We start from the raw sequence: 26286 nt of genomic DNA, 5'->3' as shown, positions 1-26286 counted from the left end.
TTAAGAATCTGCCTGCCAGTGCAGGGGACACAGGATTGATCCCTGGTCTGGGAAGATCCCACATGCTGCAGAGCAACTAAGCCCATGCACCACAACTACTGAGCTTGCGCACCACAACTACTGAAGCCCACGTGCCTAGAGCCTGTGCTCTGCAACAAGAGAAGCCACTGCAATGAGGAGTCCATGCACCACAACGAAGAGTAGTCCCTGCTCACCACAACTAGAGAAAGCCTGTGCGCAACAACGGAAGACCCAACGCAGCCAAAAAATAAATTTAAAAAAATTTTTTTAATTATATTCCTATAAAGATATATTTAAATATATATATACTGTCTTGACTAAACAGAATTAGATCTCAGTTTCATCCTGGAGTTTCAAGTACTTTTTAAGGATTCTGGAACTAAGATTTATTTTGTAATTTCTAAACCCTAGGGGAATCTTCTTTTCTCATTTTTTTCATTTCCTATCCTCATTTGTTTTGTGTTCTTTTTTAATGTACTTTTTAAAAGTATTCACTTAAGGAAAGCTTAGAATGGTTTAAATTGTGGGTCAAGAATCTTTTCTATGAAGGACCAGATAGTAAATACTTCAGGTGATGGGGCCTCTGTTTCAGCTACTCAACTCTGCTGCTGTAGCAGGAAAGCAGCTATAGAACTATGCAAACAAATGGACGTGGTGTGTTCCACAAAATTATAAGTTTTTGTGGAACCTTATTTACAGATTTGGTCCACAGGCCATAGTTTGCCAACCCTGGTTTAAATCACAGAGATAAAAAATTAAAGATAGGGGACTTCCCTGGCCGTCCAGTGATTAAGACTTCACCTTCCAACGTAGGGGGTGCGGGTTCGATCCCTGGTCAGGGAGCTAAGATCCCATATGCCTTGGGGCCAGAAAAGCAAAACACAAAACAGAAGCAATATTGTAACAAATTCAATAAAGCCTTTAAAAATGGTCCACATCAAAAAAATCTTTAAAAAAAAAAAGAATTAAAGATAAATGTGATTACTATGTATAAAATAGTCAACAAGGACCTAACTGTATAGCACAAGGAACTATACTCAATGTTTTGTAATAGCCTATAAGGGAAAATAATCTGAAAAAAAAATCTATCTATATGACTGAAGCAGTTTGCTATACACCCGAAACTATCACAACGTTGTAAATCAACTGTACCTCAATTAAAAAATATATATATAAAATAAAGATAAACATGATTAAATTTACTGAAAATAAAGTGTTAAAACAATTCATACCATTCTCCTTTAAAAGTAATAATAATCTAGAGTATAACTACTGAGAAGGAAAGGCAACTTAGATTTTTTACTGTATATGCCTATGTATGATTATTTAATCCTAACACCAACCCCACTGAGACAGCATTATTAATTCCCATGTACAGATTGCAGAAATAGAGGCTTAATAAGGTTAATTTGCACAAAGTCACGTGTCTGTCACTTCCAAAAATGAGGTCTTTCCAGTGTACTCATACTTTATTTCCACGTTAATCATTATTAACACCTTTTTAAAAACTTCATTAGAGATACGTTCGGTAGATTACTCCTTTCTGCCCGTGCACACGTGGTAAGTACTGTTGACGTCTCCCCCCTCCACTGCCGTCATGTCTAAGTCAGAGTCACCCAAAGAGCCTGAACAGCTACGGAAGCTCTTCATCGGAGGTTTGAGCTTTGAGACAACAGATGACAGTCTGAGGAGCCACTTTGAGCAGTGGGGAACGCTCACAGATTGTGTGGTAATGAGGGATCCAAACACCAGGCACTCCAGAGGCTTTGGGTTTGTCATGTATGCCACTGTGGAGGAGGTGGGTGCGGCCATGAAGGCAAGGCCACACGAGGTGGATGGAAGAGTGGTGGAACCAAAGAGGGCCGTCTCAAGAGAAGATTCTCAAAGACCTGGTGCCCACTTAACTGTGAAAAAGATTTTTGTTGGTGGCATTAAAGAAGACACTGAAGAACATCACCTCAGAGATTACTTTTGAACAGTACGGGAAAACTGAAGTGATTGAAATCATGACTGACTGAGGCAGTGGCAAAAAGAGAGGCTTTGCTTTCGTAACCTTTGATGACCATGACTCTGTAGACAAGATTGTCATTCAGAAACGCCACACTGTGAATGGCCACAACTGTGAAGTAAGGAAAGCCCTATCTAAGCGAGAGATGGCTGGTGCTTCATCCAGCCAAGGGGGTCGAAGTGGTTCTGGAAACTTTGATGATGGTTGTGGGGGTGGTTTTGGTGGGAATGGCAGCTTTGGTCATGGAGGAAACGTCAGTGGTCGAGCTGGCTTTGGTGGCAGCTGTGGTGGCGGTGGCTATGGTGGCAGCGGGATGGCTATAATGGCTTCGGTAATGATGGAAGCAGTTTTGGAAGTAGTTTTGGAGGTGGTGGAAGCTACAGTGATTTTGGCAATTACAGCAATCAATCTGCAAATTTTGGACCCGCGAAAGGAGGAAATTTGGGGGGCAGAAGTTCTGGCCCCTGTGGTGGTGGAGGCCAATACTTTGCCAAACCCCGAAACCAAGGTGGCTATGGCAGTTCCAGCAGCAGCAGGAGCTATGGCAGTGGCAGGAGGCTTTAATTACTGCCAAGAAACAAAGCTTAGCAGGAAAGGAGAGCCAGAGAAGTGACAGGGAAGCTACAGGCTACAACAGATTTGTGAACTCAGCCAAGCACAGTGGTGGCAGGGCCTAGCTGCTACAGAGAAGACACGTTTTAGACAATACTCATGTGTATGGGCAAAAAACTCGAGGCCTGTATTTGTGACTAATTGTATAACAGGTTCTTTTCGTTTCTGTTTTGTGGAAAGTGTAAGGCATTCCAACAAAGGGTTTTAATGTAGGTTTTTTTTGGGGGGGGCACCCATGCTGTTGATTGCTAAATGTAATAGTCTGATCATGATACTGAATAAATGTCTTTAAAAAAAAAAAAAACCTCATTAGACCTTCAGCCATTTAGCTGCCCCAGTTACTACTTCTAAACCTAAAATACAAAAATACATTAAGATAGGAACTGTGGTTCACCTTCATTCACAGTAACCCTCACTTTTACCCCACTCCATCGTTCAAATAGCAGGTCAGAACTGAAGAACTTACCAGTTTAGTTTAGTCAGGATTTTCTTTAAGGGTGAGTTGGAGCTGACTCCAGGGAGCCAGTTGTTAAATATTCAGGCTTGCAAACCAGCTGTTAAAAGTTCATCCTGAAATTGTCCATGGGCTCCACTCTAGAGACCCTGATCCTGTTGGTGGGCTGGGCATTGGGGGTTTTTAAAACCTCTCTCTAGGTAATTCCAACCTACAGCCAGAGTTGGGAATCCACTGCTTTTAAATGGGACCCATCTTGTCATAGCTGTGTGTTTTCTTGCCTGGGTTAACCTGTATTCCACTTTGCTTGGAGAAAAGTTACTGTAATCTACTTGCTTAGCTTCCAGACATGAGTCCAATGGGACTGAATGAATGCTTGCTTATGTCTTAGTGGAGCAGCCGTGGAAAGAGTTGGCTGGATTTCTGGTTATAATAGCACTTCACAGTCTCTCCTGGAAAATATTTGCATATATTTTTTGGCCCACTTGGGAAAAATTCAAGTATTAAACCAGAGAAAGGTACCAAAGGAAATTAAACAAATTTTTTTGTTTTCTTGTTTAGGCGGCCTATAACGACCATGAAGTCACAGATTATATCTATAAATGCGTAATTTAAGTTTCTGCATTGTGTTGTTTCATTTCATATTCCTGTGCCTCCTGCTATCTGGCCTGATAGTAGACCTTTAACATTCCTTTATAGTTTTGGCAATAGGTTGCTCAGATTATAACATTTTGCAGTTCTCCGGAGTTACTAATAAACAGCAAACCATTTTAAAAAGTGAAGTATTAATTTTACCCTCAGGATGGAAATGACTAATAGAACTGACAAAATTTAACTTGACATTTAGAAACTCTGTCTGAGTGGAGTTGAGGTGAACTCTCCCCCCAATCGCTTTATTTTTAGAAAATGAAATACACCTAAACAGCCTTACTAAAGGCAGAAAATCTGAGAGGAAAAGATAACTAAGGTAAGGTCTAAACTAACATAATTCCCCCCACCGACCCAAAAGAAGAGAATGAAACAGAAGGAAAAACCTCAGAGAGATAAATCCCATCCTATTTAATGGCGGAAAAGAAGAAAATTGAAATATTTTAGCCTGACTGAATTTTGTGACCTACTTATAAAGTCCTGAGGCCAGGGTTTGGTATTTCTAACAGATTCTGCCCTAAAGAGTTAAATAACTGGACAATGCCTAAAAAACATTCTCTAAACTCTTCCCATTGAGAAAATGGCCTTGATTTATATTTCCCTTTTCACATAAACGCGCCGTCTTAAGCTGGAGAATGACCTCATGTTGCTGTACTCTCTGGCTTGCGTATATTCAGGGTCACTAACACACCCTTTCCTGGCCTATGACTTGTTTGCTTGTTTGTTTATATACTGCTTTGTTCTAATCACTGGCCTTTCATCTTCTTCATTGATTGACTTGTAAAATTTTTATCCTGCTTCCTGAGTGTTATGGTCCAGTCTTGTAGCTAATTTGCTTCCTTCCCCACTGCATTATGCAGATGCTTATTTTTAATCTCTTACTACTCAAAGCGTTGGTTAGAGTAAGGATGGCAACGACGAGATAGTACTTCAATTATTTTTCCTCAACTACATCACTCATAAGAGACCTTCCCACACAAAACATTTTCTTGACTTGAAGAAAGCAATCAAATCGATGCCGATCTGTAATAATAATAGATTATATCATTATAGTGCACAAAAACATTCACATCACCATTTATTAACCCCACTTTAAAGGCAAAAGAAATCGAGGCTCATCTAAGTGAAAACTGGCCCAAGTTCAGCAGTCCCCAAGTGAGTGACCCTGTTTTCCACAGCACCAGGATGGGGTATCTTCTCATTTCACATAATTTATGGAACATCTATTTTGTTACAGTCACTGTTCCAGGTATTGGGAGTACAAAAAAGCAGAAGGCATAGCCCTTATGGATTAGAACTTCCATCTCTTAGTAGAAGCAGGTTATACACATGTAGAGCAGACACTTAATGAACATGACATACACACAGGTGGACTAAATGACTAGCATGGATGATTAGCTAGACAAGATGGAGGTACACACAGAGTCATTCTTTCCATACTGTTTTAGTGCAGTTATAATCTATCTATTCACATCCACACAATGTCTTAGAAATTGTAAGGCAATGTGAATTCCAAAGCAGTTGGAATAAGGTGAGATCAGTGGGAAAGTGATTTGGGGCACACAATTTTAGAGCATGATCATTATGGTATGTCAGCTTAGGGAATTCATAAGCAGACCCAGATATGTTGACAAAAGGTATTCTGTAAACCTGGAGTTTTCTGGGCCATCTTCTAAAACCCTGGGAACAGAGGTAAAGTGGTGAGATCTTTTGGCATCTGGATCCAAATCTTGGTTCTGCAGCTTGAGAGACAGATGGCCTTAACCCTTTGTAAGCTCGGCCTCCTCATGTATACATTGGAGACAGTGCCTACCTCCCCGTGAGGATTAATGTGATAAAGATAGGGACGGAAACAACTGCTTGTGTTAACACTGTCTCTACTTAAACCTCCAATTTAGAAAGGACATTAGCTCTGAAAGCCCTACTCTGCATCCAAGACACCCAGTGCGTTCAGGAGCCACCAGGTCAGTGGTGGAAATGGCCGACATGTCAGGGCTTCTTGAAGTAGCTATACAGCACGTTCAAAACAAAGAAAACATTTCGTGCTCTTAACTGAATCCTGCCCTTCTGGACAGTATTTCACCAGCCCTGGCCAGGACCACTTGTGCATGTTTATTTTTTGTCTGTACTAACCTCAGAGGAGATTGATTCCAGGAATGTGCATTACTGGTGGCATTTGCTAATGATGTGCTTTGGGGCATAGGCATATTTTCCAGAGGAAGGGGTGTCATATCTGAGAACAAAAATGACACTATTTGTTATCAGAAATACAGGAGCATTTAAGATAACCATTTTATGACCAGAGCTGGTAGAAGTAAAAGCGTTAGCAGGTTTACAGATTTTTATAGTTCGTCTTGTTGTTTTAGTAAAGGTAGCAATAATAACCCTTTTAATTGTGGAACTTCAAAGCATGAAGAAAATGGAATATTGGATGTTTCTAACAGATACACACACTTATCAACGAGCTCTCTCCCCTCCCTTGTTGAAGGATGCGCCCACGTAGGCCCAACCACCATCACTATCTGGGGTGGGGGCACCCCTTTGTCCCACCGTCTCTGTCAGATGCCCCACTGAACATCTCACTGATAAGATATGTCAAGGTCTTAGAGCCATGTAAAGGGCATCTCAGGGTCTTCGGGACCAGGTGAGTTTTGAGTACGGTGTCCGGAAAACTCCTTGCCCTCTTTCCTGTGAAGGGCAGAAAACATCCTCAAAGCTGCTCTGAGAGGAGAGGGCATCAGATGTCACTGTTCCTCTACCCAGCCAAGGAGGGAGAGCCCTACAAAGGTCATATAGGTTCTCCAGGGCTTCAGGCTTCAAAACCAAAGTGATGTTGGCTGAGCAGTACCACCCTAGGTGTTTACCCAAGAGGAATGGAAGCATACGTCCACAAAAGACAGGTGCAAGGATATACAGGGCAGCTTTATTTGCAATAGCCCAGACTGTTAACTAGGCCATCTCCAGGTACACGTATAAACAAACTGTGATCTGTCCATACAGTGGAATACTATTTAGTGATTTAAAAAAAAGAGAGATAGAACAAAGTACAGTTACACCAAAAAAAAAAAAACCCACCATGGATGAGTCTCAAAAACATTATACTGGGGACCTCCCTGGTCGCACAGTGGTTAAGAATCCACCTGCCAATGCAGGGGACACAGGTTCAATCCCTGGTCCGGGAAGATTCCCGCATGCCGTGGAGCAACTAAGCCCATACGCCACAACTACTGAGCCTGCGCTCTAGAGCCCGCGAGCCACAACTGCTGAAGTCCGCGTGCCTAGAGCCTGTGCTCCGCAGCAAGAGAAGCCACCGCAATGAGAAGCTCGTGCACAGCAGTGAGGAGTGGCCTCCGCTCGCTGCATCTAGAGAAAGCCTGTGCGCAGCAACGAAGACCCAACGCAGCCAAAAATAAATTTATTTAAAAACAAAAAACATTACTCTGAGTGAAAGGAACCAGACACCAAAGAGTACATATGAAATTGAAGTAGAGGTAGCTGATCCGTAATGATGGAAATCTGAATAGCAGTGGACTCAGGGGGAATGTGGGGAAGGGTCGTACCCAAGAGAACTTTCTGGACTGATGGAGATATAGTCCATATCTTGATTGAAATGTTGGTTACACAAAGGTAGACATTTATCAAACTAACTGAATTAGATACTTAAAATCTGTGCATTGGATTTACCTCAGTTAAAAAAAAAAAAAAAAAAGTTGTTGGCCCAGGCAGAAATGAGGAACAGGAGCCCACAACTTCCACTCACTCCTTGAAAGAGCAAAGAGCATTTCCTCTGCTGTAAACAAGCCATTTAAGAACAAAGGAAGTAAATACACGCAGTAGTTTGAGAAGAAAATCTCTGGAATTTCCTCTCTGTTGAAGAAAGACAGCAGAATCCTTTATTCTCAGCTTTGGAACTCTGCAGAAATGATAGCATGGTCAAATAAAACAATTGCTACACTTATTAAATGAAGAAGAACTAGTTGCCAGACACTGGGTCTCAAGACACAGAATCAGTTTCCGATAGAAAATTATAGCATCTGGGTCTTCCAGTATCCAAAATATTTTGCTTTCCATGAGATAGTGAGAATTTTACAGGAAAGAAAATTAAAGCTGCTCAGTTTCAGCCTGCATCAAGCACATCCTCTGAAACTCTAAATAAACCCCATTTCTATAACGGGCAGCCACTTAATAACAGCTTATCTTCAGATTTAATATTTGCAGTAACAAAAAGGCATCAGTAATTTATCTTCTAATGAAAATATTTTTGTCCTACCATTTTGGCAATACCATGCTTAATCATTTACATTTAGTTATAAACATGAATTTCATCTCTTCTCTTAACTGTGTTATTGTTTAATCAAACTCAGTAAAAATATGTCCACTGTTACGAATTCCCACAAGAAATCTTGATGGTCTTTATGTCATGTTTCACCTGGTGCTAGGAACATAGTTAATGGCATGGTTTTGGCCCTCGATCATTGTTGCTTTTTCTTTGTCCCAGTAGGGGTCTCTGCACTGGCCAAAAAATATCACAAGACAAAGTTATTTTAAAGGGCACACTCCCTACCCCCCAAAAGAATGAAGTCTCTTTAAGCTAGGGTCCAGAGCTCAGTCGTATGCCAGCTCCCATCAGTACACACTTTCACTAATTTTCCTCTGGAAGCAAGTACCAGAACCTAAATATGAGTGCTAAAGAGAGCCACACATTGTAAGCGTGGAAAATGGTGCGGATTCCACTGAAAACACAAACAAGCAGACGCTCAGCGCTGCCCTACACCTCTACTGCGAAGGTGATGGGGATTTAACACCTGATGAATTCGTAGCCCAGCCAAATGTGTGTGTTTCCAAAGAACTCCTTTCATTTTCCTTCCCGTCTAAAACTCAGCATATTAAAGTCAGAGAAGCCCTTTTATCTTCGTGGGTATTCTAGCAGCAAACTTATTTTAATGTCTTTTCCATGTGGGTCTACTTTTAACAATAAAAGGATCCCCAGGCGCACGCAGCTGCACAGCATTACAGACAGAATCTGCAGAAAAATGAGAATGCTTTAAGCTCATTTATTCTTGCCAAAAAGACAATCCAGGTACACAGTCTCCCTGCTTCTGTCCCCGGGCTTTCTTCATACTCCTTGGAAAGGCACTAAAACGGAAGTGGTATCTGACAAGAAGGGAGAAACAGGCTGCTGGAACCTTTCTGGTACCTGGAAAGGAAAGGATGCTGGCCATGCACTCAAGCCCCTTGCCACCAAACTTACATAGTTCCTCCTCGGGAAACGGGATGCTGGTGATAATTTATATTCATCAAAACAGCAACAGGTTGGCTTGATCTTATCAGATCAGAGATGTGTTTCTTACTCCACTGGACTGAATTTTTTTTTAATCTAGCCAATTCAGGCTCTCTTTAGTATGGAAACACACATAGAAAATCACCCCTGAGAATCTAAAATTGGTTGGGAGACCAGTATATAGGAATTTGAAATCTAATCATGCCATGATGTGTTGTGTTTTCTACCTAGATACCTGATTATTACTTTTTTTTTCTAAATGCAAAAAAGGTAGCCAAGGTGTTCCAGATGCTTAAACGTCCAAGAACAAGTCACTCTCAGGGAAACTGCTTTTCTTCTTGTCAAAATAATTTTGAATAAAATAGCTAGACGGCACCCGTCATTGCCTACCAGCTAAGACATCTTTGCAGCCTGGGTCTGGGAGGATTTTTAGTTTTCAAATAGATATATTTTTCAAAATTACCATAATTTTCAAGTAACAAGAAAAAATACATGTAAAGCAGATTTCTTTTATAGCAAATAGTGAAAATGGTACTTTCCAGGTGAGCTATCTCGAGCTCTCTATATGTTATATAACTGCATCCTAGTCAACATCCTCCTCACAACATTTGACTTGAAACAGTTGCACAGGGAATTCCCTGGCATCCAGTGGTTAGAACTCTGCGCTTTCACTGAAGAGGGCCTGGGTTTGATACCTGGTCAGGGAACTAAGATCCCGCAAGCCACAGGGAACGGCCAAAAAAAAATTTTTTAATAAATTTTAAAAATGTAAAAAAAAAAGAAAACAGTTGTATAGAATCTTAAACTCAGGGGTGGAAAGAACCTCGACATGATTTTCTATTGGCTGTCCTTTTCCAGTTTCTGTCTGCCAGGCAGAAATGTACGGTGTGTTGGGAGATTTTTATTGACATATATACACTAATATGTATAAAACAGATAACTAATAAGAATCTACTGTATAAAAAATAAATAAAATAAATTCAAAAATTGAAAAAAAAAAGAAAAGAAAAGAAATGTATGGTGTTACCCAGGCTGAACTACAAGGCTCTAACAATTACCAGGACCAGTGCCAGGCATTCAATTTAGGATGATGTTTTTGAAACACGATTGTGATCCTGTATCTTGAACAGGCCCCCAAGTGACACCCTTAAATGACCGCTTTCTAATATAAGAACTTTGCATAAAGTTCTAGGCCATTATTGTGTTGACAGTCTCCCTAAAATTCACCTTGGTGAAGTTCATTTTGGCAGAGCCTGTTGATGCTACCAACAGTATTTCACTGCCATTAAAAGGAAACAGTCTTTGAAAAAAATGTTTAATTAGAGCCACTTGGTTTCAGTTATATATGTGTATATAATTTAGAATATGCTATGTTGTACCTAAAGGAAAATTATTTTCGTAAGACTAACAAAACTTGACAAATGATTAACTTTTAAAAGCATATAATTAAAATGTTACAGCTCAGTTGTGAGTGAGGTGCCAGAGGGCACCTGCCTGGAGATGCTTGTGACAGGCTAGGTGGGTTCCTACCACCACCTGTGGTCAACACACCTCAGCCTGGAGGGTTTTTTTCCCTGGGAGATGAATAAGACCTTTTTGGAAACTAAAACCATAAAATTAAAATTATGAAGAATAAAAATTGGAATTAAAAAAAATTTTAATCAGAGTTTCTGGAATAACTATAATAAACATGCATTACAGAAACATACTATTGGTAACTAATACATGGTACTTGGCAAGTAAATAACAAATTGAAAGTTTAGTAGAATCCAGTTAACACATTTGTAAATAATCTATAGGGCTGTGTTTCCTAAATGAATAAGTAATAAATATTCCAAAGAAGATTTTTTTTCTCTCTCTCTCTCTTTTTTTTTTTTTTGGCTCGCAATAAAGATCTATTTTCTGGCATCATCAAAAGAGGAAGGTTTGCCAAGACCAGAAAGCTTGTCCTTTGCCATGTAGGAGCCCTTTAGCCAAAGCTATAAACGTGGCATACTGAATGAACATTGTCATTTTAATTCTGTCAAGCAAGAATGGCAAACTGGAAAATGAATTATGCTATATTGGAAAGTAGGTTCATTTTCATGGTAGCTGTGCCTCTTTAGAAATAGCATCTCACAGCCTCCTAGAATTTCTGTTCACTTTGTCTGTATTTTCTATTATATAATAGTATATTTTGGAAAGATGACAGGACTGAAAACTGAATGAATATTTTCTCGGAACATTTTGCCTCTTTTGTCATCTTCCAGAAGATGGCAATTTGTGGCTCCTTCAGAGTGATATCAGGTTCTTGTCTAGAAAGTGCTCTGAGTGGCCTGAATTTATTAACCTAATAAACCATATTGTTACTTAGGTGTCTGGTTAATAGTTGTTGTTGACTCTTCTCATTGACAGAGCAAGATACTAAACAGAATCAGTTCTGAATGCCGGTTCTTTGCAGGCTGGTAGTAAGTCATCTTCCCTCGCCCAAAGGAGCTCCAGGACTTAAAGTTGGCTCGAGGGACCGGAGCCTGGGGTGACTAAATCTGAGGTCCTGGGTTTGATTCCCATGTGGGCCAGTTCACTTGGCTCCATCCTCGAGCCCTGAACCATGCCCTTGAGGCTGGTTGAACGTAGTCCCTTCAAATCTCTCAGGAAAGAGATGGTGGAGGCCTGGTCAACACAAGTAGGGTGAATCAGGTTCCCAAAGATTTGCCTTACTCTCTGGCTTGGCCCAAGGGGATCAAGGCCAGTGTAAAAATATGGTTATGAGAAAAACCAACTCGGATAAACAACAAGGTCCCACTGTATAGCACAGGAAACTATATTCAATATCCTGTGATTAAACCATAATGGAAAAGAATATGAAAAAGAATATATATAACTGAGTCACTTTACTGTACAGCAGAAATTAACACATTATAAATCAACTATACTTCAATATTAAAAAAAAACTCCTAGTGCATGTCTGTGAAGTAGTCTGAATGGCCTCAATTTATTCAGTGACAGAGCAGCAGTATTGCTGTGACATGTTCATCTCCATGGTCTCTTGTGTTCAGTACAAATACCCTTAGAATAGTCAAAAGAATAGGAGACTGACAACGACGAATTGGTAAAAATAAATGTCTTAAGACTGGGGCGGCCTCAATCCATTTTGGTACTTGTTGCCGAGAAAGGGCAGAGATTCTGTGACTTGGACGGAAGGGGGTCCGTTCCACTTCCTGCTCTCTTTAAAGTGACGGTCAGAGAGCAGCTCCCTCCCCTCCTCCACCCCATGGGAGAGGATTCCTGGGGGAGTTGGCTTCATTAGCTAAGTTGTCATTCCTTAACACCCCTGAATTCTGGAGCATTACTGCCCCAAACTCCTCCTGATGAAAGGAAGCAACAGAGGAAAAACAACATGCCATCAAATAGCATGAGATCTTTACACTGTGGAATTTTAGAACCAGAAATATGTGTCAGGATCACCTTAGCTATTGTAATTTGTAAGTTATGACCAGCAATTTTTTTTAATTTTTATTTATTTATTTTTTTTTTGTGGTACGCGGGCCTCTCACTGTTGTGGCCTCTCCCGTTGCGGAGCACCCGCTCCGGACGCGCAGGCTTAGTGGCCATGGCTCATGGGCCCAGCCGCTCCGCGGCATGTGGGATCCTCCTGGACCGGGGCTCGAACCCGTGTCCCCTGCATCAGCAGGCGGACTCTCAACCACTGCGCCACCAGGGAATCCCTGACCAGCATTTTTTAAAATAAGAAAAGAAAGAAATAGAAAATATGGTGTTTCACACTTAAGAAGGATAAATATTATCTGAGGAAACTTGTAGTTGTGTGTGTGTGTGTGTGTGTGTGTGTATTTTCTGAGTGGTGATATAAAATGTTTATTTTTTTTTACCAGATCATGGTCAGAAAATTTGAAAGCCGGTGACTTAGACTCACCCTTTCATTCAAGTGTAGTGTCAAGCCCAAGGTCATGTGGCCCAATTCAGTCAAAACAGTATCAAGACCCAACCTGCCTGATTTCCATTCTAGTGCTTATTCCTCTCAGTCACACTCCAGCCAAGGCAAAATACTGAGTGTGTTCTCATCATCAGCTGTGCTGTAATCGTAGTTCTTCATTCACGAGACCTCATCAAACTGTAGCCATACAATTTCTTCTGGGTCTGCAGATCCCGGAATGTTCCCAGGTTCCCCATTCCCAGAAAGAACACAGGGTCCTTCACTAGAGCTTAACCACAAAGAGGAAGAAAAATGTTCATGTTTCGGTGTGTCCTTTTTTTTTTTTTTTTTGGTAGAGATTTCTCTTTGATCACTTATCCATCTTAGGCAGTAACTGAGCACTCAGCATGAAGCCCATCATTAGATACATCTGAATAAAGTAAAGATGGGAAAAGATAACAGTCTACACCCTGAGGGACTCCAGGGAAAAGAGAAGAAACTGTGTCACAACAAAGATACCAGTGAGAAAATTGTGTCTGATATTAGTGCAAGATAATATGAGAGCAGACGGGTGCCAGTGGCAAAGAAGGCTCCTGTGTGGGGCAGGTGTGGGGCAGGTGTGGCCCGGAAGGGCTTCTGGACGTGTTTTCCCACCAGAGATGTTTTGTGTTTGGATGTGGCGCTTGGGGAGTGCAGGCTTCATTTCCCTTCACAGAAGGCCATTGTTTCCCTCCCAGAGAGTCAGCTCACCAGAACGCAGAGATTTCAAGACAGGGTTTTCTCTCAGCTCTGTCCTGGGGTCGGTGAAAATGATTTCTTCCAAATATTGAAGGAACAGATCCTGCCACCTACCTCTACGGGTCCTGTAAAACCTGAGGTGAAAATAGTTGTGAGTTCCTCTGGGTTTTAGCACTGTGACACTGATATTTTTGGAAGCATTTTACCCCATACCTAGTTCAGACCATGAACTTTACATGGTCCCTTCTAAAGATCTAAAGTTGCTGAGAAAGCTGAAATAATTGATGTAGAAAATATGAAGCAGACAGATGGTCGGTATTTCCCAATCCTTGGTGAAGGCCCAGCCCTCTCAGTCGGAGCTCTGGGCAGCCTTCATTTTTTGTTCTCCCCTACTACCCTGAGTTGATCTTTCTGACTAGCACTCTTGTTCCCCTTTCCTGTCCTTGTTTTGACAGGAAGGAAAATAAACATAGCCAGTGATAAAGCTGGGAGTATGGCTTTCCAACTGCAGCCTCTGCCAGAGCCTAGCACCCTCCTGGTAGCCTGCCTGCCCTCTGAATGGTAATTAGTTGGATGGGAATTTTCACAGGGGCCTCCCCTTCGGAGCAATTTCGCCAAAGAGTAACCCTCTTGTCTAGACCGTACAAACCCATAAAGTCATCACTAGCTGGGATTTCCAAGCTACAGAGCAGTAATAGAAAAGCCTGCCTCTAGTCTTAGGGGATTTTTCAGTATAGAGCGCTCATTGTGAAAACCTGCCCTACACACCAGCACGCAGACCTTTCTCCAGAAAGAGGGATGTAAAGTCGACCGCCGCCTCCATCATCCCTGGGAAGACACCCCTCACCATCTCTGCTGTGTTGGGATTTATACACAGCCTCACCCACGCCTTGCATTTTAAACCCGGGACACTCTCCTGGATTTTATTTGTTCAATTGATTTTTGAGAACGATCCAACTGTGCCTTTTACTTTCTTGTTTGCCAAAGCTAATTATTATTAGTGAGATAAAAGCACTTTGAATACTTGACACTTGAAGAAACTAGACTGGCGTAACTTACCCAGAGAAAGACGAAAAGGATTCAGACTTCAAATCCAGTGCTCTTACCACTTTCGGTACTTCGCAAAGCATGGACAGCTGTTACAGCAATAGCGAGGATGAGACTGGAAAATGGAAACGTGCACTTTGGAGGGAAGGGAGCAGAAAGGGCAGGGTGTGTCCTGAGCCCCCTCAAATTCTCTCCTAAGAGTAGGCGTGAAGTCAGGTAACTGAACTCTGTTGAGTCCAGTGCAGTTGGCTTTTCAGAAACAATGTGAAAACAGAGATTACCTAAGGAAGAAAGCAAGTCAAGAGGTATGATTTATGGAAAAAAATATTTATGGAAGCAGAGAGTCCCTCTGGTCTCTACCCCAGCTTGGTGAGGGGCATTAGCGTTAGCCTGTGGTGTGCCTGCCTGGAGTAATAAGAATGACTGTCAGGACGCCTAGAATGTGTTGGGTGCTTTGCTGAGCACGTGATTCATATCCCCACTTTATACATGAATGGAAACCAGAAGTTCAGAGGGCACACAGTAAGTTTGGGTGCCTGGATTTTAACCTGGGTCTGCCTTTCTCCAAAGCCCACTCCTGCTGTCTGTCCTCTCTGACTTCTGAAAATGTGAGGTATGACTGATTCGTTTGTGTGCCCTTCAGAAGTGCGCAGTACCTCCTGTGCTCCTAGAATGATTATTTTTCAGGTGTCCCTTGGAGGTATTATTGTTCATACACAGAACAAACATTTGAGTGCCTACTACTTGCCAAACGTATGCACAGAGATGAAAGACATCACCCCTGTCCTCAAGTAGCCCAGAGACTAGCAGGGGGAGACAGACGATGAAATCCACACAGGATGCTAGGTTCCCTGGTAGAGACAAGCTTGGTGTGTACACAGCCTTGGGGTGGGGAGTCACAGGAGACTTTTTGGAGGCAATGATATGCAAACGGAGTTTTAGAATGAACACATCTTAGTCAGATGAAGAAAAAGTAGAGGGTGTATGAGGCTGGCTGGTTCAAATGGGTGGGAAGGGAGAAAAATGCCCAGACAACAAAAGTTTGCCCAGTTTTATAAGTGTAACATGAAGCCTTTGGAGGGTTTTAAACAGGAGAATGCCAAGGTTGGCTTTACATTTTTAAAAGATTATTCTGACAGATGAATGAATGTTGGGGGTGGTTATCTATTGCAGCAGTACCAGGAGAGATGGCAGGGATGGGACTAGGCTAGTGGGGGCACATGGATGGACTCGGGATATTCTGGAAGTAGAGCCTGGAGGAGCTGGATGAGTTGCTGGAGGAGGAAAGAGAGGAATGACTCCTGGGTTCTTTGCTGCGCAGCTGAGTGGATGGTGGTGCCGTTCCTGAGCACGGGGGGCAGGGACGGGGGCAGGTTTTCCAGGGTGGTGCACAGTCAAGAATTCTTTTAGAATCAAGACATGATCTTAAATCATCAACCACCTCTGTCATGATGGTTCTGGAAATCCCACAAGCCTGGGCTTTCTTGAGAGATTTATGGCACTTCCCGTGTGCACTGGGGCCAGGAAAAACATCGCAGCTCCCTCAGCACTTCTGGTTTTCGTTCCTGAGGGGGTGGCGAGGGAAAGGAAAGGTGTGCTGGACCAATACCTCTTTGAGAGAAAACTCTCCAGACTTAGTTTCCAAAACCTCCCATTCTGCTAAGGGTATAATAGTTTTCTGCCCTCTCCGCCTCTCTCCCTGGGGTTTCCCCAGCCTCATCTCCTCTCCTGAACTGATTCCATGGTGTGGGAGCAGGGCCAGAACTGGCTCGAGCCCACGACGCACTCCAAGGTAGGACTAACCTCCTCAGGCAGTGGTGGCCTTAGACCTTTAGCAGGCAGAGTGATGCTGAACTTTAGATAAGCTCATTTACACTGTGTTTTAAGTTTCTTCCAGAACAATGTTAATGCATTCCCTCTCGCCCCGACCAAGAAAAGGGACTGAGATGACCATTCCAGTTAGATCCCATGCCTGGCAAATCTGTTTGACCAAATTACACATTATGTTGATGGAAGCAAGTATGATTGAGTTTTACTCCATGTGATACTTACCCCAGAGCATCTGCATATACCTTAGCAGCGTATCAGACAAGAATCAAAAAATGTTATACCAACTCTCTAGAAAATAGACCACCAGGGAGCTGGGTCTAATGACTGTGCTGGAAGACCCAGTGCTGAGGTCTGCAGGGGATGGAGAGGTGAGTAAAAAAGAATCACTGTCCTCAAGGAGATGAGAATCTAGTTGCAAGGGAAGACAAGTGTGCAAATAAAGCTCCTATCAGGCCCTGAACCTGAGAGCCTTAAATTATTAAGTTTGTAATGGTCAAAGGAAGGAGAAATCACTTTTACTTGGCAACAGTTCAATTCGTATTTTATTACCTGGGGAAAGTAGCATTGGAGAGAGGCTTTTAAGGATGGGTGTAGGGGACTTCCCTGGTGGTCCAGTGGTTAAGAATCTGCCTTCCAATGCAGGGGATGCTGGTTCGATCCCTGGTCAGGGAACTAAGATCCCACATGCCGCAGGGCAACTAAGCCCACGCACATTAACTACTGAGCCTCTGTGCCCTGCGTTAACTACTGAGCCCGTGCACTCTAGAGCACTCTAGAGCCCGCGCGCCGCAACTAAGACTCGACACAGCCACATAAATAAATATTAAAAAAAAAAAAAAAAGGATGAGTGCAGGTAAGGGTGAGAGGGTAGGGATTGTGTATTCTAAGCCCCCAAAACCAAGCCAGGTAGCACAGAGGTGGTTTGGGGACCAGTGATGGTTTACACACCGATTTGATTGGTGTATTGGATTCACAGAGCATACACCTGGGTATAAGAACATTAAATGCTAGGTTAAGGAATTTTGTGTTTAATAGACTTGGCAGTGGGGAACCATTTTTAATAAGAGAGGTAACTAATGCGACCAAATAAGAGTGATATTATGGATTGAGGCTCTTTGGGGGAATGTTAATTAGGCAACGGAAGGAAGATGACTTGGAGAGGGCAAAGACACTGGAGGCTGGTCAATCAGGGAGGAGGTTGTTTCCATAGTCAGGGTGAAGCTATGGAAATAGATTTGGTTTTCTTGATGAAGTTTCTGCATGTTGGATGGGAAATGACTTAATGTGGAAGGCTTTTCAGCGCTGTTCTGCGTTACCCACGAACCCCTCCCAGTTGATAGAAACCTGCCCACTTGCTCAACAGAAGTAAACCTCGCAGACGTTGGAATATTTATGTTCGGCCCAAAATGGCTCTGGTTTTTTACACAGCTGTAAAGTGTATTTAACTCCCAAATATAAAACACTTCTTGACTACTGTTTCATAGCTTCATAAAACGGGGCTCAATTGTGTAGGTGCTCTGTGTTGTCATCCCCTATCTTTCTACGCAAATCTGTTTCCTGATATTGTTATTCCAACGGAAGAAAAATTCAACCCAGCATAAACTACCTTTTTTACAAGCAGCCATAAGAAGAAAGCCCCAAAGACAATGAGGACCCTCCACATTTATATTTTTAACCCAAGATTACAGTTCTAGCTATCAGGGACACAAAAATCGCTTTAATTATGAATGTTTTCCATTGTGGTTCTGAGTGTAAGTCAGTAACAGATGTTCATTTTCCCCCAGCTCAACTGTTTTTAATTCTTTCTTGGACATGAAGAGAGAAATCTTTAAACGTGAGCCAAAGTTCAATTAACATCCCTGGCTGAGGGTGGAAAATGCCCTACTTTGTTTTTTTCTCGGCCATATACCTGCTTTGACTGCCTGCACCACAGAGGACCAGGGGAAAGAGTCCAGCTGGCACGGGTTTTATTACTGCAAAGTTAATTTGCAGATTAAGCCTTGGGCGGGCGGGGTTTGTTCCACCTTTTATATATTTATTTATTTACTCTCTTTCAGGTATAAATAAAATTGCACTGTAAAACATTGCAGCTTAATTGCAGGAAACCCAGTGCATTTTTTATTGTTGTTGTTGTAGTTCTGCAATGGTTAAGAGCTTGTGTTTTCTTTCTTTACATGGAGCTGTAGAAATCTCGCGTAAGAATATATTTACAGCCAAGGCCGTGTGACTCGGTTTGTCGTGTTTTTCCTGTGCTCTGTGGAACAGACGGCTGTTCATTATTGAAAGGGCCTTTTCTCCCGCGAACAGAGTTTGCGGGGAGGGGAGCATTTATGTGAGAATGCAGAATGACTTCCAGAGACTACGGGCGCTCTGGCTAGAAGGCCTCAGCAGCACCCAGTGCAGGCACATGACAGCAATTCGCTTTCGGGCCCTAGGTGTATTTTGGCTGCATTCTCTGAAGTGCATCCCGCTGAACAGAGCACATGCCTGACGAGTTCCTGTTTGATTGTCGGAGGCAGAACCGCAGCTTCACACGCTTCTCTCTCTGGAACCCACCCCCAAAAGACTGGCACCATCATATCATTTACATTTGGCTTGGCTTTCTAAACTTTCACCTTTTATTCTATTTTATTTATTGCGGGGATGGGAGCCGCCACAAGGTTTGCAGGATCTTAGTTCCTCGACCGGGGATTGAACCCAGGCCCCCAACAGGGGAAGCGGGGAGTCCTAACCACTGGACTGCTGGGGAATTCCCCACTTTCACCTTTTAGAAAAAGATAGCCATGCGTTTCTCTTGGATGCCAAAACTTAAAAATTATGCCTCTGAAGTCGTCTGAAAGGGCCATTTATAAATACAGACGGTGCAGGTTGCTTGGACTCTGATGAAGTTGCCCATTCCAGAGGTTTTCTTGTGTCTCCCCAAAGGTTCGCTGAATATCAGTTCATTAATCCTCATTTAGGCCACTGGGAAATGCTTCTTTTATAGTCTGCGACACATGGATTATCCCATTAGGAAATCTATAGATGACATATGGCTTACGGGGCTTGCAAAGGGTGGTTGGTTTGCCTTTGGATAAAAAGTAACATTCTCCTTACAGAGCAAAACCAATGCAAACAAAGAAGTAGTTAGTAGACCTGAGCTGAAAAATAGGAGGTTGACTAAGGGTTGTAATAATCGCATTTACAAACGTCACCCCCTTGGCACACGGGACTGACTGCCTCTCCAAGGTCCACCTTTATGCCTGTGCGCCGGGATGGATTTGAAAAATGGACCATCTAGATTTAGTGCTGGCCACAAATCAAACTCCAGACCATAATGGAGGGAGGAGGGTGGGGCAGTAAAGTTGTCCAGTGGCGTGAGAACTTGGAATTGAAAATTCTCACCTTCATCTTCCCTTCAGGACCAAACTTCTCCCTTAACATTAGAGTGACAGTTGGAGAGAAGTGTTTTGACCTCCTACTCCTTAAATACTCGTGAAGCTGCATCTGTGTATACAGATCGTGGCTGGGGGCTACGTGGACTCAGTCAAAACTACCTAGGGAGCATCGCTAACTACCTGTAGTTTCCAGAAAAAGATAGCCATGGGTTTCCAGAACTTACTCTTTCAGCCTCACATTCTGAAAAGTAAACAGGCAGCTGGTGTGGGTAAACACAACCTTGAAGGACTGTGGGTGTCCACTGGGCGAACAAGTTTTAGACAGTGTAATGCGCAGTCTCTGTGAAATGAGGGAGGTCTCTGTCCTCTGGCTTGCAAATGCTGGGTTTCCCATTTATTTGACCCAGGGAAGCCACTGACAGGACATCAGCTTGGGGAGGAGGTGTCCAGGACCTGGGTATCAGACTGCCCCTGCCTGTACCTTTGCTGAGTATGTGACCAGGGACAGGTCACCTCCCCAGGCCTCAGTGTTGTCCCCTGTAACAGGGGAGTTTGGCACAAAAGACCTGAGGTCCTTTCCAGCCTTGAAACGTTATCACTTTATGACCCAGTAATGACAACTTATAAAGGTCAAGCTTGGGTGTTTTAAAAATCAGTCGGGAGGTAAGTACAGACGGTGTGCTCAGGACTTGTAGGTGTAGGAGAGAAGCACAAAACTGAGTCCAGGCTCTCTTGGAACTTAAAACAGACCTGGAAGACATACATGAAAGGGGCAGGTAGAAACCACAGCAAAGGTGGAAGGGCAGGGCTGAGGGAGGTGTGAAGAGGAGCTAACAGGGGGGCCTTTTAAATGAGGCTACAGAGCTGGGACCAGCTCATGGAAGGCCTGGGAATATGAGATGCAGAAATTCAAAATCAATTCTTCCTTCACTTTGCATAGAGTGTCAGATCTTGGTATAGAAATACCATTTCCTAACTATAAACATGAAGGAAATGGCAAAAGGACAGTGAGATGGTATCTTAGGTCACTGGGTTTCTATTTTTTGTTTTTTATGGACAAGGCCTTCTTCCTCCCACATGTTGGAAATGGTGGGTGGGGTGTCTTCCTGGCCTGCCCTGTCCCGGATCATTCTGGAAAACAGGCCAGAAGCAGCCCCTCAGCACCCACCCCCTCTGTGGAATTACCACACAAGGAGGCGACCCACATAGAAGCCCCCACTGCAGTTTGATCATCTGTCTTGGAAACACGGGGGAGGAAGTGGGGAGGGGAAGGAGGAGGTCGATGCGTCTCCGGGTTGGTGCCTTCAAGACACAGCTGTCTAACGTCTCAGAAATCTCTGGTCCGTCCTCATCCATTATAATAAAAATTCCCGTCTAGACTGGCCACAGGCAGTGCAGGCAGACACAATTCACGCACCTGATGATTTTGGAGTCCGATCTATAAATAAATCATCCATCACATTTCCATGTGAGCGTTTGGGCTGAGTGGGTGGGTCTTTTGTTATTTCTGTTGCAGCCTGTCTGGGGACCAAGAGGTGTAGTTTATTAGGCCAGGACTGTTCCTGTTTTCAGCCTTCAATAGATATCTAATGATAAACCCTTAGTCTTATTACTAAGCCGTGGGAAAACATCTTGTTTATCGCCATGTGGCATTTATATGGCATCGTTCTGTTAGGCATGACATACTTACTGTAAACACAGTGAGAGGAAGCAGCCTGCACATGTAGGATTTCCATCTAACAATGCCTGTGTCCAGGGAACCCTGAAGAGGGGCAAGGATGGAGGAGAGGAAGGAGCCCACCACCTCTATTTTGGACAAGGAGGGAAGAAGACGTGCTATCATGTGACCAGGTCTGTGATGAACTTGTTCTCTGCTGGGCGCCGTAAAAAGCCTTTTCCGTGTTCCAGCTCAGTTTGCACCACGGCTGTCAGGTAGATCCTGTTGCAGGTCTCATTGTTCAGGTGGGGTAACCAGGACTTGAAGGAGATGGGTATGTTCCCTAGGGTCTCACAAGCAGGATTTGAATTTGGGCATCTGAGTCCAGGAACCATGCTTCTATCACTAGGCAGCCTCTCGTGGCCAGAGCTGCTGCGTGTGAAAGTCACAGCAACAGGGAAAGCTCAAAGCCACTTCTGAAGTCAACTCTGACCAACTGAAAGGAAGCCAGCCTTCCGAGGACGTCTTTGTCACAGAACATCTGCCAGGATGGGCTAGGGCAGGGTAGCTGAGGGAGCCGGCTGCCAGGCCACAGCAAGCCACCCCACATTCTTGTCCAAGGTGAGAAAATCCAGGGAGGCTGACCAAGAACAGCACGTGGGGCAGGTAAATCTGGAGGCAGTGGCCAGGTGGCCAAAACACAGGCCAGAGCAAGCCAGGAGGGAGAGGCGTGAGAACGGGAACCAGCCCCACGTGGAACTTCGTAGCCGAGCCTGAGGACCACAGGGGCAGGAACCAACTATGGCCACGTGAAATCGGGCAACTTTGTGGACCTCTGCTGCTCCTGGGGTTCTGACACTGACCCTGGATTTTAAAAAAGCCACTGAGCAACATCCATCATCCTGGTTGGCTCTTTAATTTGTGAAATCATGTGTGTCTGCTCAGCCAATGAAAATACTAACTAACAACAGAGAGTGCTACGTGGCAGGTACTGGTTTAAGCACTTACACAGATATTGACTCACTGGATTCTCTGCTGTGGGTTCTTTGGCAAAGAGAAAGTTGAGTTGCCAGAAGTTACTGAGCGATTCAGTGAAGGAGACAGCCTTGGAATACAGGCTGTCAGGCCCCAAAGCATGCGCTCGTGGCCACGTGAGATATTGCCAAAGAAATAGAAATACAGGCGAAAGCATCGTCAAGGTCACTGGATGGTCACACTAAGACCTTGGACTTCAAGGCCTGCCGCTACACCAGGGCCCGGGAGAAGCTTGGTAACGATCATGTAGGGAATGAAAAGGACCACGAGCAGGAAAAGCCACGTTCTCCCCGTCTCACTCGAGCCATTACCCTCGTGCCTGGATGCAAAAAGTCAGACTCATTTTTATATCATGCTTGAGACAATCTCTGTGACCAGGAAATTCTTGGCCCTGCAGTTTCTCCCAATTGCTTTGGTCGAGGTTTGTCACTCACGTGACGTTTCACCAGATTTAAACGCGGCCCTGATGATTATGAAGGCAGCCTGCTATGTGCAATATGTAAAAATGACATTCCCGGGGCTTTCAGGAAGCTGCCCTGTTAAGAAGCCAAATAGCCTTCTTAAATATCAGAAGTACTCTCATAAAACTCGTTTTTCATGTGGCCCTGGCTAAAGTTTCCACATGGGATGAAGTGTGAAACAAAGCTTTTATGGGAGATCGTCGAGATTTCTGTGAACTTACAGTGACTCCCATGACATTATTCCCCAGAGAAGAGACGTATTTTCTGTGGTGGCACATTTTCAGGTCCTCAGCTGGGTGTGGAAAGAGACGATGACTCTGTTGCCCTAGAAACTGGTTTTTGCTGGCGGACCCTAGTTACTTCTTACCTTGATGATTGCATCATTTTTCTGGATATCCGTCCTCCTCCTCTTCCCAGCCCTCCCCTTTGAGCTTCCTCTTGGCATAAAAATGCCCATCCTGTCTGTCCATATAGCACATTAAATTTATAGTTAGAAAGGAAAACACCCTTCCAATACCCAGCCCTGGCAAGCGCCTCTGTATCGCAGCGAAGGCTGCACGTGTTTCAAAAGACAGTCCTCCGCTCCCACCGCTTCCAGAAGTCACATTATGGAGAGCAGGGCACTTCCCCACTGGAGGAGCCCATGGTGTGATGAGCTGTCGGGGGGCCCTTGTCACACTGCACACCTTGAAGGCGGAGAGACTGCTTGTTTCTCTCACCCCCCGGTCTCCAGTATTTTGGGTGAATTAATGAAAAATAAGTTCAGGCTTTTAACCCTGAATGGGCAGTCTGTTTATTTCTGACAGCATTAGAAATCAGTATCCTCATCCATTGTATTAGAAATGCAAACTACAGGGCTTCCCTGGTGGCGCAGTGGTTGAGAGTCCGCCTGCCAATGCAGGGGACATGGGTTCGTGCCCCGGTCTGGGAGGATCCCACATGCCACGGAGCAGCTGGGCCCGTGAGCCATGGCCGCTGAGCCTGCACGTCTGGAGCCTGTGCTCTGCAACGGGAGAGGCCACAACAGTGAGAACCCCGCGTACTGCAAAAAAAAAAAAAAAAAAGCAAACTACATCTTAGGCATTTTTGTCCATGCATTTTAGACAGATGACTCTAAACAGATGATTTCTCACTGGCTTTGTCCATACCTGGCCATCTCTTTCAAGTCTAGACAATTTTAAATTACTGATTAAAATAATAATACCATCCAGAGTTAATATAGTACAGAACTATGTGCCAGAAATTAAGCACTTTATACATATTAAATCATACAGTCTTCTCAACAGCCCCATGAAGTTAGCTCTAATATTTTTCCATTTTACCGATGAGGAAACGGAGGTGTAAAGAGGTGGAATAACAGGTCTAAGGGCACCAGGTGGTAACAGCAGAGCCAGAATCCTAATACAGGCACCTGCTCCCAAGTCCCTGAATTACCTGCCTTACACACAGCCTCTGGCCAGGGTTCAGCTGGTTTCTGTGGTTGTGCTAATCAGGTTTATTGGGAGATGGTGCTGTTGTGTGCGTGAGTCTCACAGATTGTGGTCCCTAATGGCGTCATCATTGTTCATCTCATTTTATCATATACAAATTGTAGTGTGTATTAAATATGCATAATTACGAAGCACAAAATATGTATGTTACATACAGATACCTGTGTGCATTGTGTCACGTGATTCCATCCTTCCGGTGCACCGGGCCTCTGCCGTGGAGTCCCTTCATCCCAAAAAGACTGGCTGAGCCATGCTGGGTGCTGGGGTCTGCCGGGAGTTAGAGCAGCCCAGCCTGAGGAACCCACCCTCTGATGGCAATCTCCCAGGAGACACGTGAGGGTGAAGGGCAAGACAAGTCTGCCAGCTGCCCTTGGACACACCCAGACCTCCCCCTTCCCGGCTCCCCTGCAGCTCCTTCCCAGCGCCCGGCAGGTGTGATTCTCTGGGTCCAGCCACTCACCCCTCACAGGCACCTGCTTGCTGGCCAGCCCTCCTTAGCTCCTTAGCTCAGCTGCAAGATTCGAAACTCTGAGAACCTATTCTGTTCAGCAACCTGATAATAGCTGGTAATAGAGTCCAGGGCACCCTGCAGGAACTTTGTAATTCAGCAGAAGGGCCCTGAACGACTTGGGGCCATTTCTTAGATCAGATTTGCCCACTCCACATACAAAGATTGGCTTCCCTGGAGAATATTAAAAAAAAAAACGTGAATTGTCATGGTCCAAAAGGACACCTGAATCAGTGAAGAACTGTCTTCATACTTCCTCTCCATTATACGTGCCTGTCACTTTCACCGTGAGACCCTGTGTGTGCCCTCCTGGTGCCCCTGAGGTCTGCTTGCTGACAGCCTGCCTCCCCGATACTTTGTAGGCTCCTGCTAGCTGACATGATGCCTTATTGACAGGCACCAAAAACGACCTTTCTCTTCTGTTTCAGCCTGTTCTATACCCTATTTAAATGTCGGTTAAAATTGTTTGATTTGTTTCCTCTGGATGAAACGTTGGTTCTTTTAGAAAGAAGTTCTATAAATGAGATGCTGGTGGTTAAAAATGGCTTTATGCTTTCTTCCTGTGACATGTGGTCAGAATGATTTTTACACTGAGACACATACCTGAAACAAGTTTTACAAACACATCTCACACTCTGATACTTTCTTTTTTTTTTTTTTTTTTTTTTTTTTGCTGTACGCGGGCCTCTCACTGCTGTGGCCTCTCCCGTTGCGGAGTACAGGCTCCGGACGCGCAGGCTCAGCGGCCATGGCTCACGGGCCCAGCCGCTCCGTGGCATGTGGGATCTTCCCGGACCGGGGCACGAACCCGCGTCCCCTGCATCGGCAGGGGGACTCTCAACCACTGCGCCACCAGGGAAGCCCTCTTTTTATTTTTTTAAAAGCTGATTGTGCCCCACAAAAATGATTTCACGACCCACTTATGAGTCACAATTTGAAAACACTTCTGCATCGGAAGTAGGTCTTAAGAGTTGCCTGTTGCCACAGGAAACCTTTATGTTAAGTCTCCATGAATCTTGAGCAGCAACTGGAAGGCTCAGGGGAAAGGAGCCATTTTGATCTCCTCCAAAGGTAAAATAGTGGAGCTGATGAGGAGGGAGGAGAGGTGGGGACAGCGATGTCACTGAGATCCTCCCAGTACTGCAGGGACATTGTTGTTTCTCATTGCTCATGGTTTCCCTGAAAGATAGCCAAGACGTGGGAACA

General features: G+C 44.0%; 1 protein-coding gene and 1 pseudogene across 4 annotated transcripts in view; both read left to right on the top strand.

Moving 5' to 3' along the window:
* Nucleotides 1-26286, top strand: part of JAZF1 (JAZF zinc finger 1) — a 342754-nt gene that overhangs the window by 296861 nt on the left and 19607 nt on the right. The gene's annotated exons all lie outside the window — the stretch shown is intronic.
* Nucleotides 1619-2911, top strand: LOC308622527 (heterogeneous nuclear ribonucleoprotein A1-like; annotated as a pseudogene). Its single transcript has one exon. The product of its transcript is annotated as a heterogeneous nuclear ribonucleoprotein A1-like (transcript).

This window comes from Mesoplodon bidens (assembly GCF_964165515.1).
Source record: "Mesoplodon bidens genome assembly, chromosome: 9".
In the NCBI taxonomy this organism is placed as follows: Eukaryota; Metazoa; Chordata; class Mammalia; order Artiodactyla; family Ziphiidae; genus Mesoplodon; species Mesoplodon bidens.
This window is presented reverse-complemented; position numbering and strand designations above follow the sequence as displayed.